The sequence below is a fragment of the Gossypium hirsutum genome, chromosome D02 (assembly GCF_007990345.1).
Source record: "Gossypium hirsutum isolate 1008001.06 chromosome D02, Gossypium_hirsutum_v2.1, whole genome shotgun sequence".
NCBI lineage: Eukaryota > Viridiplantae > Streptophyta > Magnoliopsida > Malvales > Malvaceae > Gossypium > Gossypium hirsutum.
In genome coordinates this window covers 70667504-70685436 of record NC_053438.1, presented here as the reverse complement: position 1 = coordinate 70685436, position 17933 = coordinate 70667504, and the positions used below count along the sequence as shown (strand labels likewise).

The following is a 17933-nucleotide window of genomic DNA, read 5'->3' as shown; positions in this document are numbered from 1 at the left end:
AGTTATTACTTAAGTTCAAGTTCATTCGTAATTAAGCTTTGTTTGTAAGGGTAAAAATATAATTTTATAATATAAAATATATTAAAATAAAAAGCTCGATTAGGTTTGAGTTGAACTCAGTTGATAGCTTGAGCTTGACTAGAAAATTAATGAATCAAATCTGATATTTTTATCGAGATGAATTCAAACAGCTTGCGAACACCAACATTTCATTTTAAATTCCTAAAAAAGAAGAAAAATAATATAGGTCACCTTCAATCTTACATTAATTTGCTAATCAATCGAGTTTTTTTACTCCATAAACCGGATTAACAAAACGACAAACTCTTAATTTCACTTTCCAGAATAATAAAAATTCCACCACCAATAAAAGTGCATCAAATGCAAGCTCGATTATAAAATGGTGATTGATGAACATGGGAGCCATGATCCATATTTCATGATCTCAAAGTCTCAACCACCATAATCCAAAAATTGTAATTGTGTTAATTGACTTCTGTGTGGCTTTTCTACTTTTTCGGGGGGGCCCTCTGAGTTGCCCTTAGCTATACCGTACTGCACAAACATGCAAGTTGTGGGGCTATACTGCAAAAAATAGAAATCTAGGAAAAGAAAAAAGGACATCAATATGTTTTGCCCTTTGAAGATAAAAGTGTCAGATTCCTAGAAGTGTGGGTTGGAAATGGTACCCTGTCGATATTGCCGGTTTTATTTCCATCTCTTGGTGTCGAACTCCACCGTGAACATTTCAATGGAGGATAAGACTTGATGTTCTTTTCTTGATCCTCAAGCAATGTCTGCACCAGATGTACAAAGAGATATTAAAACAAAAAGCGAGTCAAATTCTGGAGAAGCACCGTTGATAACAACTGCGTTTTAACTCGATAACATGTGTTCAGCTTTCTACGAAAGTTTGTCACAAAATGTCGAAAACTTGTAGTAATTGCAAGACATCGATGAATATTCTCGGTTTTTCTAAAGATGGGGTCGGTTTAAGTTATGATACGAACCTGGCTATATAACCTGGTAAAACAAAATTAAGCTTGAAAGCACCTTCTGAGCTTTTTAGAACTTTGCTTTCCGGCATCAGGTGCTTCGGATTTTGGCTGTGAGAATTCTATATTGTTTGATTAGCATATCGAGTTTGTCTATCACGTCTAGCCCTGCCGTGTCCTCTCTTTTGGTTTCGAAACTGCTTCCACCTTCTTGGACTTCAATTTGTGGGTATCGTTGACATTTGTTTCAACATTATCTGAACTTCCAACAACAGGTTTCGGGTCAGTTTTGCAATTCTTGGATTTACGATTTGATCCTTTTGAATTCCTATTGGAGCCTTCCGAGTTTTCTTTCGAAGGAGATGGTTTTGTCTTTTCACCAGCTGGATTTAGCTTTGGCTTCTTATTAGCTTCTCCTTCACCAACTGTGTTTTCCATCTTGGATTTTTTAAACTCTGAATGCTTTCTTGTCCTTTTGTCATCTCTAGATTTCCATTTTCCGGATTTGTTAGGGAGATCAGATGTGACTCGGCATTTTGGTGTGCATTATTCGAATCATCACTAGCATCCTGCTGCTGAGCTTGTAACTTAGCTTTCCTTGTTTCAACGTCTGCACATTATCTACGGCAAACTCCACAATGGGACGATGCTTGGGGCCAAACATTTCTGCAAACAACCAATGACAATTTAAGATTAGAAACAGAAAAGAAACAATGCCCTTGAGTAAACTTTTTTCCCTTCAATGTTATCGATAAACTGCCCTTCGATGCAGAATGCATGTAATCTAAAAGCAAAGGGACATTACCAGGGTTATTGTTAAGAACCCTCAGGGCCCCAAGTGCATGCTGATGCTCCGAAAACTGATCAAAGGCAACCCCACGTGACTGATTTTTAATAACGACTTTTCCCTTCTTCACGGTTTTCAAGAACTTAATCTGCACGAGTAATATCAGGGTTATGAAAGTACTCTAAATATGCATAAAATTATTACAAAGAATTATGAGAAATAAACATTTATATTAACAGATTAATAACTTTATCTAACCTATCGTATAACAGGCTTTTGCTTTGTAGCTTGTGAGGTAACTGCATCGATACAAAACTGTTTCAATTCTTTTTTCGTCATGGACTTTAGCAATTTGTATATAACGAATCTGGTCTTCGAAACATGGAAATTTGGAGACTGAAACTTTGTCATCTTTTTTTATCAATGTTACTATTATCACTTCCCTTCTCTCTTTCATTTAGCTGCCCTGCAAAACCACTAGAAATGAGATAGATACCCCATCTGCAAACATAAATATATGTATACTAATGATTACATAAATTGCCACTACAGAAAGGCACCAACTTCACCATATTTCAGGAATATCACTACATATTTGATATATAAAAGTCAACGATAAAAATTTCTACTATGTATCATGTATATAAATATGCATGTGTGTGTCTGTACTCTGAATGTGTATGATACACAGGCAAACACAGACATCACTTGAATATCCAATCAGAGAATTAATCATCATTCAGAAGGTCAATAACTAACACACTATAAGAAAACCATGCATGGCAGAAGAAACTTATTGCATATATGCGATTAACTTGCTAAAACCACTTCATTACTTTTCCAGAAATCTCTAATCTCGTGTCATTATCTTCTGCACTTTGATAACCATAAGAAATATTAGCTTCTTTATTTGATTATCAATATGTTTGATTGATCTATAAAGTTAAGCCAACTCATTTATCTCTAGATAATAATGCCAAAGACTCGGAGGAAAGAAGTTAATAAGCATCCTTGACAAGTAGATGAAATTCAGTTAAGGACAACAAACCATCATCTGAAGCAACAGCAGCATTAGTGCCACCACTGTAAAGTCTCTTTGGTACAGCCCAGTGAACAGCTATGGGTCTTTTGCCAAACATTTTCCAATTGAACTTTTGAATGGCCTGAAAATGAAAAACAACGTAAAAACAGGTAGTCAAAAAAAATCACTAAATCTTCACCATTTTGGACTAAAGGATAAAAAACAGTAATACATTTTCTGCATCCTGTTTACGTGTGAATTTGACAATAGCAAAACCCTTAGATAACCTGGAAAATAAAGAGGAAAAACCATAACATGAATGAAAAGAATACAAAAAATTGACAATTTTAAATGATTTTGTATGAAGAGAAGATAACCTTTTTCAGAATTATGCGGAAAAAATACATCCCAGACAAACCCTGCCACTGAAAACATATCCTTTATCTCATTTAATTTAGCCTGCAACAATGTTCAGCAACTACTTTAGATGTCAGTAATAGGGATAATCATATTAGTACACCATTAGCACCAACCAACCTTGAAAGGCAGATTTCTAATAATTAGTTTCCACTTTTAAGTCTTCGCACCCTGGGCCACAAGCACCAGATAAAAATAATTAGATAAAGTATGAAGTTAAAGAATTTCATCACTCATTCATTCATATACAAATAAGTACCAGTTGAATCATGACTGCTTTATCATGTTTACTTTACCTCACCACCCAGCTGGCGTGCCCAAACAATGCCTCCCTGTATCTCTTTTTAGTGTAGCTTTGCCACAGCAACATGAGCTAATTTAACACTTGTGAAAAGTACAACTGAAGCATCCATTTTGCATCCATCTTGTGCAAGACCTAGTAAATTTTGCATTTTATGGTTTGCTATTAATCCTCAGAAAAAGCCTTGGTTTATCAATCAAGTTTCAATCCAATCACCGTGTGTGATATATGTTATAATAAAATACAATGATCGACAACATTGGTAGCACCTAAATAGTAAAACTTAACAGATTTTTGGTCAATGGATAACCAGGTGTGTGTGGAAAGCCATTACAGCAGTGGTGAATACACATGCAAAAGACAAGCACATAATGCATTAGAAGCTACATCAAATACCGCACATCACAACCAGAAAGCTTATATCATAAGTTATTTTTCAACTGATAAATATCTCTATAAAGAAAACGGAACTATCATTAGAGCTCTTCAAATATAACATTACTCTATTAATAAGCTTTCATTTTTCTTGTTTCTCATAGGGTAAAAAAGAAGAATTCAGTTAAACGGTACCAAAGAACAACATTTTGACTTACCATGTTGGTCAAGCTCTTCTTTTGGAAGAGGATAAGTTACAGCACAGACCATGCCACTTTCCTTTGCACATCGATGAACAGCTTCGGCCATCTCATTATTACGAAGACCACCAAATATAACTGTCCTAGTAACCCTTCATAATATTGACAGTAGAATAGAACCGTCATGCCTTAATGTGTCAGAAAGTGATAACTATAATTTTCGATAAAAAACTAAACGTGCATAAAATAACATGTTTCTAATATAATGTGGAAAAATATATGTTTCAAAGATTCATTTCATGAGTAAAAATTAATTAAACATCGGCTGCCAGGAACTAGACAATGGTGTTAGAGGTCCATATCTAATTACAATATTTGATACTACAAAGAATTCAGTACCTCTGCTTTTCTGAACAATTCTCTTTATCCGCTGTAGTAGGCCAATTTTGGCCCACTAATACCAAGCCCATTTAACCCATCCTCAAACCCAAAACCTAAAATTAACCTAGCCCAACATCCAAGCCCAATCCCAAAACCCTAAACTCCCACTTGCCTCTTCCCACTCTCCCATGCTGTCTGCCACCAGCAGCATCACACACCCCCATACCGTCTACCACCACCTTGCCTTTGCCGCACCTGCAAACAAGCAAAGGAAAAGGACAAAAAATGGAGCAATAAACATTAACAGAATATTGTATTTTTGGCTATAAAAGCCACAAGCAAAATCGAACTCAGGGGGGTTTTTTTTCTTTTCTGTTTTCGTTTTTAACATTCATTCAAGTGTTCAAAAGAAATCAATAACCAAGATAGAATGAAACTCATGTACAAGCCGTGACTTTAACACTGAAATCAGAAGTTCAAAGTTGTCAAAAAAATCAAAAACTACAAATATAAGGTAATCTTTTTCTTTATTTTGTTAGTCTCGTTCTCTAAACCTATTTTCCATACATAAATATTAATATATATAAAAAATACAAAAAAGTATAAACATAAAAAAATAAAAAATAAAAATATTTTTTACCTTTTCTGGCCACCGCGTGCGGTGGCCGGCGCCGCCTCCGGTGGCCGTCCGGTGACCGGCCCCCTGGCCGGATTCCCCTTCCCCTTCCCTTCTCTCTCCCTTCTCTCTTCCCTCTCTCTTCTTTTTTTCTTTCCTTCTCCCCAAATGATTTTTTTGGTTATTTTAGGCCTTATATAGCCCTCCAAAACGACGTCGTTTTGGGGGCTACACTTAAGCCCCAAAACGACGTCGTTTTGACCATGCCCGACCCATCCGACCCGACCCGCTAGAGGATCCGCGTGTTTTCGTTTGAATGGGATATTTATGCGCGCAGTCCTTCCGCTTTTTCAGGGTTTTGCAATTAAGTCATTTTTCTTGTTTCCAATTTGGCCCCATAATTTCTCGCACTTTTCGATTTAGTCCCCGCCAATGTGCTGCGTTTTAATGGAAGGGAATAATTGTTGTTTCGGTCCCCCTATGTTTTGTGCGCGCTCAAATAAGCCCTTTTCTCTTTATTTCCTTTCACATTTGCCCCAAAACTTTGTTATTAGTTCAATTTTAGTCCTTTTTTATTTGTTTTTGTTTCTTTATTAAATATTACATTTTTTGTATTTCAATATTATTATTATTATTATTGTACATTAGTGTATATCTTCATGTATGTACTTATATAATGTACGGATGCTTTTCTTTTTCATATTATTATTTTAATATATATATATTATATTTGTGTATATTATTATATATATTTTTAATGTTATGTATTGTATATTTCTTACTGTTCATATACTTTTATGTCGTTGTATGTATATTTTATTATTAGTTATGTTTTCTTATATATACTATTTCATGTATGTATTTTTTATATGTTATCCTTATTATTTGTATTGATATTAGTATATGTTTATATATATCTTTAATATATATATATGTATATATTTATGTAACATTATTAATATTCGTTTTCCACATTATTATGATATATATTATGTAAATATTTTAACATTATATTATATATGTATTTATATATTACGTATGTACATATACCTTTTAATATTATATTTTTATATTACGTAAATATTATTTTAAATACTGTATTGTATATATATATCCTTAGTACCACGTTACATATATATTGTGTATATACTTGTTTTTTTACCCCTATTATATTCATTGTTAATACATTTATTTTTTTTATACATGTATACATACCCTTTTTATAATATTATTTTTTACACATATATGTATATATTTTATTTTATTGTTGCTAGTTATGTACTTTTTTACTATCTTATATGTACTTCAAACACTATACGTATAATAAATTTCTAACACTACTACCATTTATATAAATATTTTACTATATACTCTTAATTATCTTCATATGTGTATTCATTGTATTCTTATTACGTTCTCGTATTCAAAGCTAACATTGCATTTGATCTTGCATGCACGGTTATTATTTTCTAATATTATTGTCACCTCGATTATTTGTTTCAATATATGCCTAGCCCTATCATTTATTTATTTTTATTTCATATCAATTTATTTTGCATTATTTCAAAAATCATATACTTGTTTTACTAATTAATTTCAATAAACAAGGAAATGTACCGATTAAACATTAAGTCATCGAGTTCATCGCTATGTTGGGTGAACGTCAATTGACTCGTGTTAAAACGGCATATCCTTATCAAAAACCGGAATAAACTAAAATTTCTCGTTTTTTTCGGATCATAACTAAACTTTACATTGAGTTTGCATTTTTGAAAATTAAGACAACATGTGTTTAACGAGATACCAATTTTGGGCGTCGCGAGGGTGCTAATACCTTCCTCGCGCGTAACCGACTCCCGAACCCTAATTTTCTCTGAATTTTCACGCAGACCTAAAATTACCTCTTTTTAGAAAAGCTTAAGAATAAAGTTTTCTAAAAAAGGAGAATTTTGTAGGTGTCCGATCACACCTAGGAAAAGGATCGGTGGCGACTCCCTCTTTATTTTAAAATCAAACTTCAGTTTTCAAACTTTTTCACTAGATTGCCACAATTAGCGACCCCGAATCCACCAAATTTTTAAGCCGCACATCCGCTAAATCAGCACAAAGTGCTGCCACTTTTCTAGGTTGCACAGGTTTCTCTGGATTGGCATTCAAAGTATCAAACAAAAAGCAGGAAAGAAAACAAGTAGTTAACAAGAATAACAGAAAAAACTTCGTAAGATGTAACCTAGTTTTGGCATTCTCGAACCATGCCCATCCACAGTTGAGGTAAAACCATCTGTATCATTCTTTGTCTCCACGGCATCATCTGCGACAGCATATATTAAAGTTAGTAGAACACATACATACAAATCTATAAGCTAGAACTATATAAAAGTATACAAACCTTGGGTTGCTTTCGACCGCATGTTTAACTCCAATTTTCCGACCTCCAACCGATGAACCATTTTTCAGCTCAATAGCTCGCGTGGCATCTTCAGTAGCAGCACTAAAGAAAAAAAAATACACCAACCAATACAACGGATAAACACGAAAATTCATCACCGAACCAAGCAAGGCAACCACAACAACAACAACAAATCTAAAATGAACCCCAATTTAACTTAGAACTGAACGAAACCGAAACATGTTCAGTTGACCCTATGAACAGATATTAAAAGAACATATATTATCAGTGTTCTTCCGAGCAAACAATTAATGAAAAAATCTAAATGCTGTGCTTTAAAGTAGTATATATCCTTTCTTTGTAACCATAAAGCAACGCCAGATTGGACCAACATCGCTAAATGTTTCTTCAAGCTAGAATAATATTAAAATTTAAATTTAAAAAAAAAAAGAACAATAGTATTGAAGCTAATTTTTTCGCAGTATAAGAAAATTTACCTGAGAATTGGTGAAAGAGTACAACAAGTTCGAGACGAAGGCAGTGGAAGGTGAGTGTTCGGATTCGGGCCTCTTTTCGGATCTCAGTTTTCCCCATTGATGACTGCTGAGGAAACGGAGCGAAAATTTGAAACCGGGAACTAAAATCCCCCAAACCTCAGAGCACTTAGATGAAGCGTAGCGGGGTTTAGAAATTGGGTCGGGTCGAATCGGGAAATGAAAATTGGATTTTGTGGACTGGGGCTCCGGTTGGATGTAAAATGGACCCAAAACACACGGCCCTGAATTTGGATCATCTAACTGCTTGAAATTTGAATCTTGAACTACTATTAGGATTGTTGAGGATGATGTTCTGCTTCACGACAAGTTTTCGAAGTGTCATTTATTAGGTAGTTGAGTGAATTCTCAATAATCAAAAGTATTGTTCCTTAAAGAAGAATTTTGTCTCCTACGTTCTGTCAAGAGTCACTACCATGAGCGGTTACCTTGAGAACATGGTTTTATTTTGGGTTTTTGAGTATTTCTATTTTTTGTATATTTTCCATCAAATTTAGCTAATTAATTTGTTTTATTTTTAGCTCTTTTAAGTGAAAAGATTACAAAGAAAAGCAAAATTAAAAAAAAAAGATCAAATTGCAAAATGTGTAAATGTTGGAGACTAATTTTTTTTATAATCGAAGCTAAATTGACACAACATATAGATGTTTCTATCAATTTTAAAAACTACCACGTCATCTTCTATTAGCTATTCAACGGTTGGTGACCAATAAAGATAAAGTTGAATAATTAAGTTACTCTTTTATAACTTTTTTATAATTTAATGACTAAAAATGAATTTAACAAAAGTTAGATGACTAACAATGCAGTTTACCCATAGAAAAAGTACCAAAATGAAAAGAAGTTACCAAATTAAAGTAATAACTGTTGTTTTATCCAATCATTGATTGACTATACGAAAAGCATACATGCATGGTCAAGTTGCTTGTCTCAGTCTCAGAATTTTGCAGACTTTTTTCTTTTGTGGTGATTAATGTTTTCATTTATTGTGGTTATTGGTTTTCACAAACTCTTTTTAAATATTTATTCTCACCTAACCATATATGGAATAAAAGGTCCCATCACTATACTACCATGCCCCCCATAATCAAAGATGGGGCTAATTTATGAGTTAATTGCACTAATCATCCCTAAATTATAATCTTTATTTTAATTTAGTCCATAAATTTTAAGGCATTTTAATAATATTTTTAAATTATTGATATTATATCGATTTGGTTTTTTTATTATTAAAATTGTTATTTAACCGTTAAATAACACGTCAAATCTTATATGACATAATTTAAAATGAAAGTTTTAAAGAAGCGAAAATCTCAAAACTAATATTATTATAATATTCGATGTTCTTTAAATTTTTCATTTAAAATTATGCCACATAAGATATGGTATCTCATTTAACAGTTAAAATAATAATTTTAGTAATGGAAGGACCTTATTGATATAACATCGATAGTTTAAATATGTAATTAGAATACTTTGAAGTTTTGAGACCAATTTAAAATAAGGGTCATAGCTTGGGGATATCTGATGCAATTAACTCCAATTTATCAAACATCTTCAGACTCGATCAAAATGTTTTCAAGTTTAAAGATTGATTTAAAATTTAATCATAATTCGAGGACATTTGATGGAATTAATCCAAAATTGAATTGTAGATATGATTGTACCACAAAACCATAAAAGGGTTGAAATGGTACAAAACTGATTTAAAAATCCAAAATATCTAAATTTATTGTCATAGATTATAAAAGGAATATTTATGTTTCTATTATTTTTATATTTGAGTACTTTTTAACTTTTAATTACTTCTAGTTTTTTATTTTATTTTTTAACAATTGAACAAGTAATCTGATCAATTTGACTACTAACTCGATATTTATAACGTTATTTATGGTTAATTAATTTGACTTTAGTTAATTATTCAATTCAACACTTGTAACGATTAATTCTAATGATCCGATACCGACTTGCATTGAATTTTCCAACCTCTCTATATCATAAAAAACAACTGTACTACTACTTAAGGAAATTAATGTAAGGGTTGTACCAATGGCAAACACATGGCAAAGAAAAAGGTTAAAATATGTTCTAAGTCCTTATACATTTTGTATTTTTGAATTTTATTTATTTATTATTTTTTAAGGTTCTTAGGTTTAATTATTAATTTTGTTAAAAGAATTTGACTAAATTCATCGGTTTAACATTTTTAATGAAATTATTACTCATTTTATAGTCATGTAATAAAAATTTAACAAAAAAGTATTTAAAAATATTAAAAATTGAACTTACATTTTTAAATATGAAAAAAAATAAAGTAACTAAATTCCTTGAAAAAAATAGGAGTTTTACATTCCAAACATACGAAAAATATAGAAACTTCAAGCACATTTTAACCGATAAAAAAACTACCCTCCCGCTCAAGAGCAAAGATAAAAGGGTAGACGGTGAGCTTGGCCTATCCAAAAATGGCAAACATTCTAATTAGATCCTTTAAACTTTAAGAAATTTAAAGTTAAATGAAAAATTGCACATTGGCCCTTTCCAATATCTATGATTCATCTCATACCTCCAAAAGTAATTTTATGACTTCACCTCTATTCCATTCGTTGCAATTTTTCCCTAGAAAAATAGAAGGATAAATTACACTCAAGGTCACTAAATTGTTAATAAGTTTACATTCTGGTCACTGAAGTTTAAAAAATTACAAAATAGTTACTAAACTACTTGAAAATTTTCATTTAAGTCACTGGACTACTAAAACTACAGTTAGGGGTGAGCGTTCGATCGAATCGAGTAAAAAAATTTTCTAGTTAATCAAGTTGACAAGTCTTATTTTATCATCCTATCTCGATTTGAATTTTTTCAAATCAGGTCGAGTAAAATGAAATTCGAGTCGAATTGAATCGAGTGAAATTGTTCAAGTTAAATTAAAAAATTAACATGTCAATTTAAAATATTGTTACAGTATAATTAATTCCATGTTGGAGCACATAAATTTGAAATCATATATATTTGAAAACTTTTTCAAAGCAAGATAATAGTAATAATAATAAGATACTTTAGTATGATAAAATTGAATCATTAATTAACTTATTTAGGTCCCAAAATTATTATTTTAGAGTATTTTGAAATTTTTAACTTTCTTTATATATTCTTTAGAAAAATATTTAAATTTATTTTGAATTTTAAAAATTATTTTAAATTTATGAAAATTATTTTGATTATTTTGTATTTTTTGTTGAGAAAGAAACCAATTTGCTCATTTTCAAAATTGACAGGGACCAAAGGGGTATTTACACCAATATATTATTTGAACTATTTGAGTTATTCGAATTGTAAAATTCAACTCAATTCAAACTCAAAACTCGAATAACTCGATTCAATTAACTCGAAATTCAAATTTTTTTCTATTTTTTCGAATTGAATCGAGTTTTGCTCACCCTAATTGCACTTGTATGGCTTTCTTTATTCAAACCACCTACACTAATCAAAAGTTCTTCCTCCCCTTCTCTTAAACAATTCAGTTTTTTTCATAAAATAACTCCGAATGTCACAAATCTATAAACCAAAATTCAAATAGCTTTCTACTCGTCAATAGATATCGATCCACCATATTGATCGTCACTTGGAGCTCGCTAACTGAACTTAAAAAAAAAACTTAATAGCCCATTGACTCAAATAAAAACTTTCTAATAGTTCAATAACTTAAATGAAAATTTTCAAATAATCTAGTAATCATTTTATAAATTTTTTAAGTTGAGTGACTAAAACATAAATTTACTAACAGTTAGAGACATTGGATGTAATTTACCCCAACAAAATGCATTGCATGAGGGGGGAAAGGAAAATTTGTGGAATTCAATTTGGGGATTGTTTTCTAATATTGGAAAATATTCCTTCTTTTTTTTCTTTTTTTTTGCACTAATTGGTAATTAATGCTAGAATATAAAGCGATGTGGTTTCTGTGGACAGGCATTTGTGGGTGGGGACGTTATCGGGTTGCGCAAGTTGCATGGGCGCCTTTAACCCTTTGCCTTTGCCTCCTCACGCCAGTTAGGGGTACCAACCATGGTTAAATTTAGATTGATTTAATTTTGATTTTTAAACTTTCAAATAATTTCTTGTTTGATTATTTTAAATTCGAGTTATTTTAAGTTTGAGATATTTTTGTTTATTAGTCATATTCTTTTTGTCCAGTCTCTTCAAATATTTTTATTTGGGTTTCACATTCGAGTTTAGATTATTTCGAGTTTTTTTTTAATTTGAGTTTGATAGTCAATATTAGAGTTTGAATCAATTTAAGTTACTTGCTCGGGTTATTTTCGGATCTAATTCGGCAAATTCGGATGATTAACATTTCATATTCAAATCAAATTTGGGTTGAATTTTGAATCAAGTTTAATTTCATTCCGGTCCTTAAATTTTGTCATCTTAAGTTATAAATGATTAACCCAAGATCTATTTCTATTGTTTTTTAAATAACACATTATATTTTTTAATTTTATATATAAATTTCTTTCACTAGCATAATTTTTTTCTTTTATTAAATTATAAATAGGCTTAATTATAAAATTGTCCCTCAAAGTACATCACTTTTCTCGCTTAATAATCTAAAGTAATTTTTTTAATCGGAATTGTTGCACAAAACTATCAATTCCATCTCATTTAACCTAAAATATGTATGACATCCAACAAAAACATGCCATGTGTCATGTTTTTATTTGTTGATATCATGTTTTGGATAAAATAAGACGTAATTTGTAGTTTACGTAGCACTTTTAACCAATAAAAACTTGAAGCACCTAAGTGGAAAAATGGTATAGTTTGAGGGTCGATTTTGCATTTAGTCCTTCCAAAACAACTTCATGTATTTTATCTTATGACATAATGATAAATTTAGCCCTCAAAGTTTACATTTTTTAAAAATCAACTTGGCCCCTATTTTAGCTAATTTGGCAATTAATCTTAGTCAATTTGTTTTTCTTTAACGAGATGTTGGCTAAAACATTAATTCTTTAATGATGTTGATCTAGTAACCAGCGTGACAGTCCATACATACTTTATGTTAATATGTCACATCGACAAATAATTTAAAATTCATAAATAAATAAAAACAAAAAGTTCATATAAATCTAAAAAAATTTAGCATAAAGTACATGTGGATTATCGTATGGGCTACCATATTTAAAATTTTAATGTTTTAGTCAGTGTTTCTCTTAAAAAAATCAATTTAACTATTTATGAAAGATTGATGGTCAAATTCGACTCTTTTTAAAATATCAAGTGTCAAATTTAACTTAAAAAATAAGGACCAATTTGATAAAAAAAAAGGTAAATAAATTTGTTATTAAGCTTTTTTATATTTTCATATATAGCTTTCATACAATAAAAAAATTACAAATAAATAAAAGAAAAAAGAATAACTAACATATTATAAACTTGAAAAAAGCCTAACAAAATCGAGCTTGACTTTTAATATTAGAGCCCAAACTCAACCCTCGTTTTAAACAAATCTTCTTTTACTTAAACACACTTTCGAGCTTGATTACTTTATCCAAACATATATTCGAATTTAAACCAATAACCCAAGTACCCAACCATTAAATAAATACAGTGTCAACCAAACATTTTATCCATGGGGACCCCCTCCTTTTGTCACCGCCGCCCACGACCCACCCCTGCGGTGGTCCCGCCCACATTCAAACCAAATCATGCCTTCTCTTCTTTCTCTTCACCATGTTTATGACTTATTTTTTTAATGGTTGAATAAAAAACAAGTTATTTGCATCATTGGTTGATTATGTAAGCTAAGTTAGGGACCCTACCCTAGTCCCAAGGGAAGAATATTTTTTTTTCGTAAATTTGAAAAAAAAAACAATATATTTAATATAGAGATTATGTTTGCTATACTCTTATTTAAGAGAGAACAATTTTCGATTAAAATCGAGAAAGTTGACTAACTGATTCAATTACTTTAGTTGGTTTTTTTCAGTTATGAGTTCATTTTTGTTGGTTATTTTAATCAATTGTTGGTTTTTGAATTTTAAAATCGCCCGACTGGAAAAATTTGACTTAAATTAATATTTTAATCATTTAAAATATGTTTATAATTTATAAAAAATATAAATTATTTAAGTCCAATAAAATTGCTTAACCAACCAACCTAAAGTCGGTTAGGTTATGTTGGATTTTGAGCTCTAATTTGGTCGGATCAATTAAGTCAATTTAACAAAAAAACGATTGAGAAAATGAATGCTCTCCCTACCCTTACCAATCTCGGGACAACAAGTCTAAGTATAAACTTTGACAAAACTCAACCTCATCAATCTTCATGTCATGTAAAATGGGCCCACATAGTTCTCGTAAGCTCTTTTATGTACCTATGAATTCATTACCTCCCCAATTCTGATGACACTTTACCCCATCACTCCAGATTAATTTCAACAGCCTTTTTAATTGACAACCTACCACTCTATCGCCTGCACCTATAGGGCAGACCATTCGTTGGCTAGGACTCATGCAAAGCAGTCTCTCTCTATAAATATCATCTTCCAACACTAAGGAGACACGAGATAAACCAAATAGCTATCACTCTGTTCAAGCACTGCCTCAAAAATTCTTTAGTGGCTTTTCATACAACTTATAGTGTAAACCATTGCCTACCCCAATACCTTGTATCACTTAATTATCAAGATAGTGTTAAAAATGAACAATTAATTTTAGTAGTTCCTATGCTTTAAAACATTTTAATTGAGTTTTCAAAGGTTTAATGTAATATCAATCCGGCCATTTTTCAACCTAGGCATGTCAAGCCTAGGCAAAAGCATTGACATTAAGTGGCAGCTTAAATCTAATGTAGAGCGTGTTTAAAATATATGAATCAATATGTAAATACGAGAAAACATTGTCTAAACAACTTGATATGATATGTTAAAAATAAATAAATAACCCTTCTAAAGTTTATTGACACTGTCTTTCTTTTTCTTTAACGCGTCAAGTCTAAAGTTATTCATGTGGTAAGTATACATGTGTATGCAATTCGACCCATGTGTTTTAAATATATTCGGCGTTTGATTCAAACCAACATTTAACACCTAAATTGACGGCCATGCTCATAGAATGACTAATTGATACAATACCAATACATATACTTGAGGACACAATTATAACATTTAAAGTTTTGTTATATCCTTGACTCGATTTGGACCCAGTTAGACCCTCCATTGGGCCACCTAGGGCCCAATAAGTGGCGTAATTAGTTAGGAGCTTTTGCTTACCTATAAACACCCAATGATCAACATAGCAGGGGGACTCCTCTCCACACAAAATCCCAATACGTTAGGTATTCATCCTAAGTCCCTCTACTTGTCCGGCTCTCGACCCTAGAATGGGTAAACTGGCCCTCCTCGACACCACCACTCTTCTCATTCTCCAATTCTATTGATACCGTATATCAACAAATTTAATGATTAATCTAGATTTTGAACGATAGTTCAAGGACCTTTGGTGGTATTAACCCTTAAATATATGATTTTGAATTAGTCAAGTAATAACAAAAGGAAACTACCATTACATTTATATTTAATTTAGAATTTGATATTATTAAACAAATATTTATAATTTTTTGGTTTAAAATTGGAATGTATTTTTGGTTTAAAATATTACATACGTGCCGGCCCTGGGGATTTTATTGATGGGCCCCTCTTGGATTTATTTATTAAGGTTTGGTGCAAAGATACAATATTAGGTGCTTTTTGAGCCGAATGTTCAGAAATTTGATATTTTTTAATTAAAATTTTGAGTTCAAGTTTTGTGAATAAAAAAAAATAGCTTGAAAAAATAGTCCGGTAAGACTCGACTTTAAATTTAATTGTGGTTACGATTTTTTTTATATTAAGAATCAAAAGAAAAAGCAAGAGAATCTTCTAAGATAATATGTTTCTCGTGACAAATTTTAATTTTAAGAAAGGGTTAATATACCATTTGGTGTCTATAATTGGTTTTAATGTTCAATTTGGTACTTAAAATTTTTTTATCTCAATTTGGTATCTAAGTTAGGTTTCAATATTCAATTTCGTACCAAAACTAAACATCATGTGATCTAATAAATACTTGACATGTGTACTCTAATAAAAAGAAACATAGTAGCAAAATGAACGTTGAAGTCAAACATTGGTACTTGTATAGGACAAAGAAATTCAGGTATTAAATCGAACATTAACTTCAAACTCAAGTATCAAATTAAACATTTAAACCAAATATAGGTACCAAATAGTGTATTAGCCCTTCAAGAAATATATATTGTTATGGAATTTCGAAGGGAAATTCGAATATATAATATTATGAAAATAAAAATAATGTACTCATACAAATTGAGTCAAGTGATAAATAATTTGATACCTTTAGAAATATATACTAATACGAAATTCTAGAAAATACATCATTTTATTATTTGTGAGTTTTTATTTGAATAAATATTTTTAATAAAAAAATAGGCTATTGGAGTTTAATGAGTTAAAAGGATAATTATAAACTAAAAAATATATTAAAAATAAAAAATAAAACAATAATATGCAATATGGATACTATTAGATTTGTAAAAATATATAAATATTTTTAACAATATAAAATATTCAAATTAAATAAAACATATTTCATGTTTTAGTATATAGGTAAACAATAAACTAATTTAATTGATAATATTTAGTCATTCTCGTGATTTTTTTTAATAAATTTTAAGTCTAACTATTATAATACGTGTGTAATGAATAAGCTTTTTCCTCATATTATTCTACCAATAATCAAACGATATCACAATATAATTTTTTTTGAAAAATAATCTCTTTTAAGTATAATTTTTTTTAACAATCTCATTATCTACTCTTTTTAACACAATGCCTAAAATTACCTACAACTCCTCTCCAACCCATAAATAAGTGAATAATACAATTTAACGCATTCAAACCCACGTCCTCCTATTTCAATAACAATGTTAATGCCAATCGAACTAAGACTCAATTGATCTCTTTTAAGTAGAATTTGAATATGAAATTCAAGACACTAAACATCACTTTTTTGAAATATATTATAATTTTTAAAAAATTTCATTTATTTTAAAAAAAAGTAAATCCATTATTTATCTTAATTAGATGATATTATAGTATTTAAGCAAAGTATTATTTGAACCCACTTGTCCCAAATTCATTCCATTTTTTTTTATGATTTTTTAAGCAATGTTTGCTTTATTTTTCTTCCTTTATTTTAAAGCATTTATTCTTATTATTAGAGTTTATTTTACTTCTACTAAATGCTCCTTTAGTTTCTTAAAATTTTGAAATGGCCACTTGATGCTTTAAATGTCTATGGTAATATATATTTTTATTTAAATATAAAAATTTATTTGAAAAAAAATACAAACTCTTTTTTTATTAAAATTATTATTATATGTTTTGGGTCGAAATTTTTTAGATTTATTTTTTAGATTTAAAAATTAACGAGAATAGTTTTAATGGAAAATTGGAAAGAAATTTGGGCTTTCCTCTTAATATTATTATTTTGTTTTTGAACAATCTTATTATAGGTTCTAATCATATCAGCTTTTTTTGACAGATCGATGATTCAATTATAATTTTAAAATTAGTGATAAAAAGCTATATTTTTTTGCCAATTATAGAATTTTATCTATTTTTTTATAATAAAATTTTGATATATTTTTTAACCACGATTAAAAGTGATTAACGTGAATTTTTAAAAAAACAAAAAAACCTATATTAACACGATGAGTTGAAATGATTTTTTTTAAAATCACGTAAAATTTTAAATCGAAATATTTAAATGAACTAAGTATTTTGATTAATTAATGATTTTATGAAAATTATAAAATAAAATTATGCAAAA

General features: G+C 30.1%; 1 pseudogene; it reads right to left on the bottom strand.

Moving 5' to 3' along the window:
• Positions 1-244: 244 nt before the first annotated feature.
• On the bottom strand, positions 245-8454 carry LOC107907714 (uncharacterized; annotated as a pseudogene).
• Between the last annotated feature and the right edge of the window lie 9479 nt (positions 8455-17933).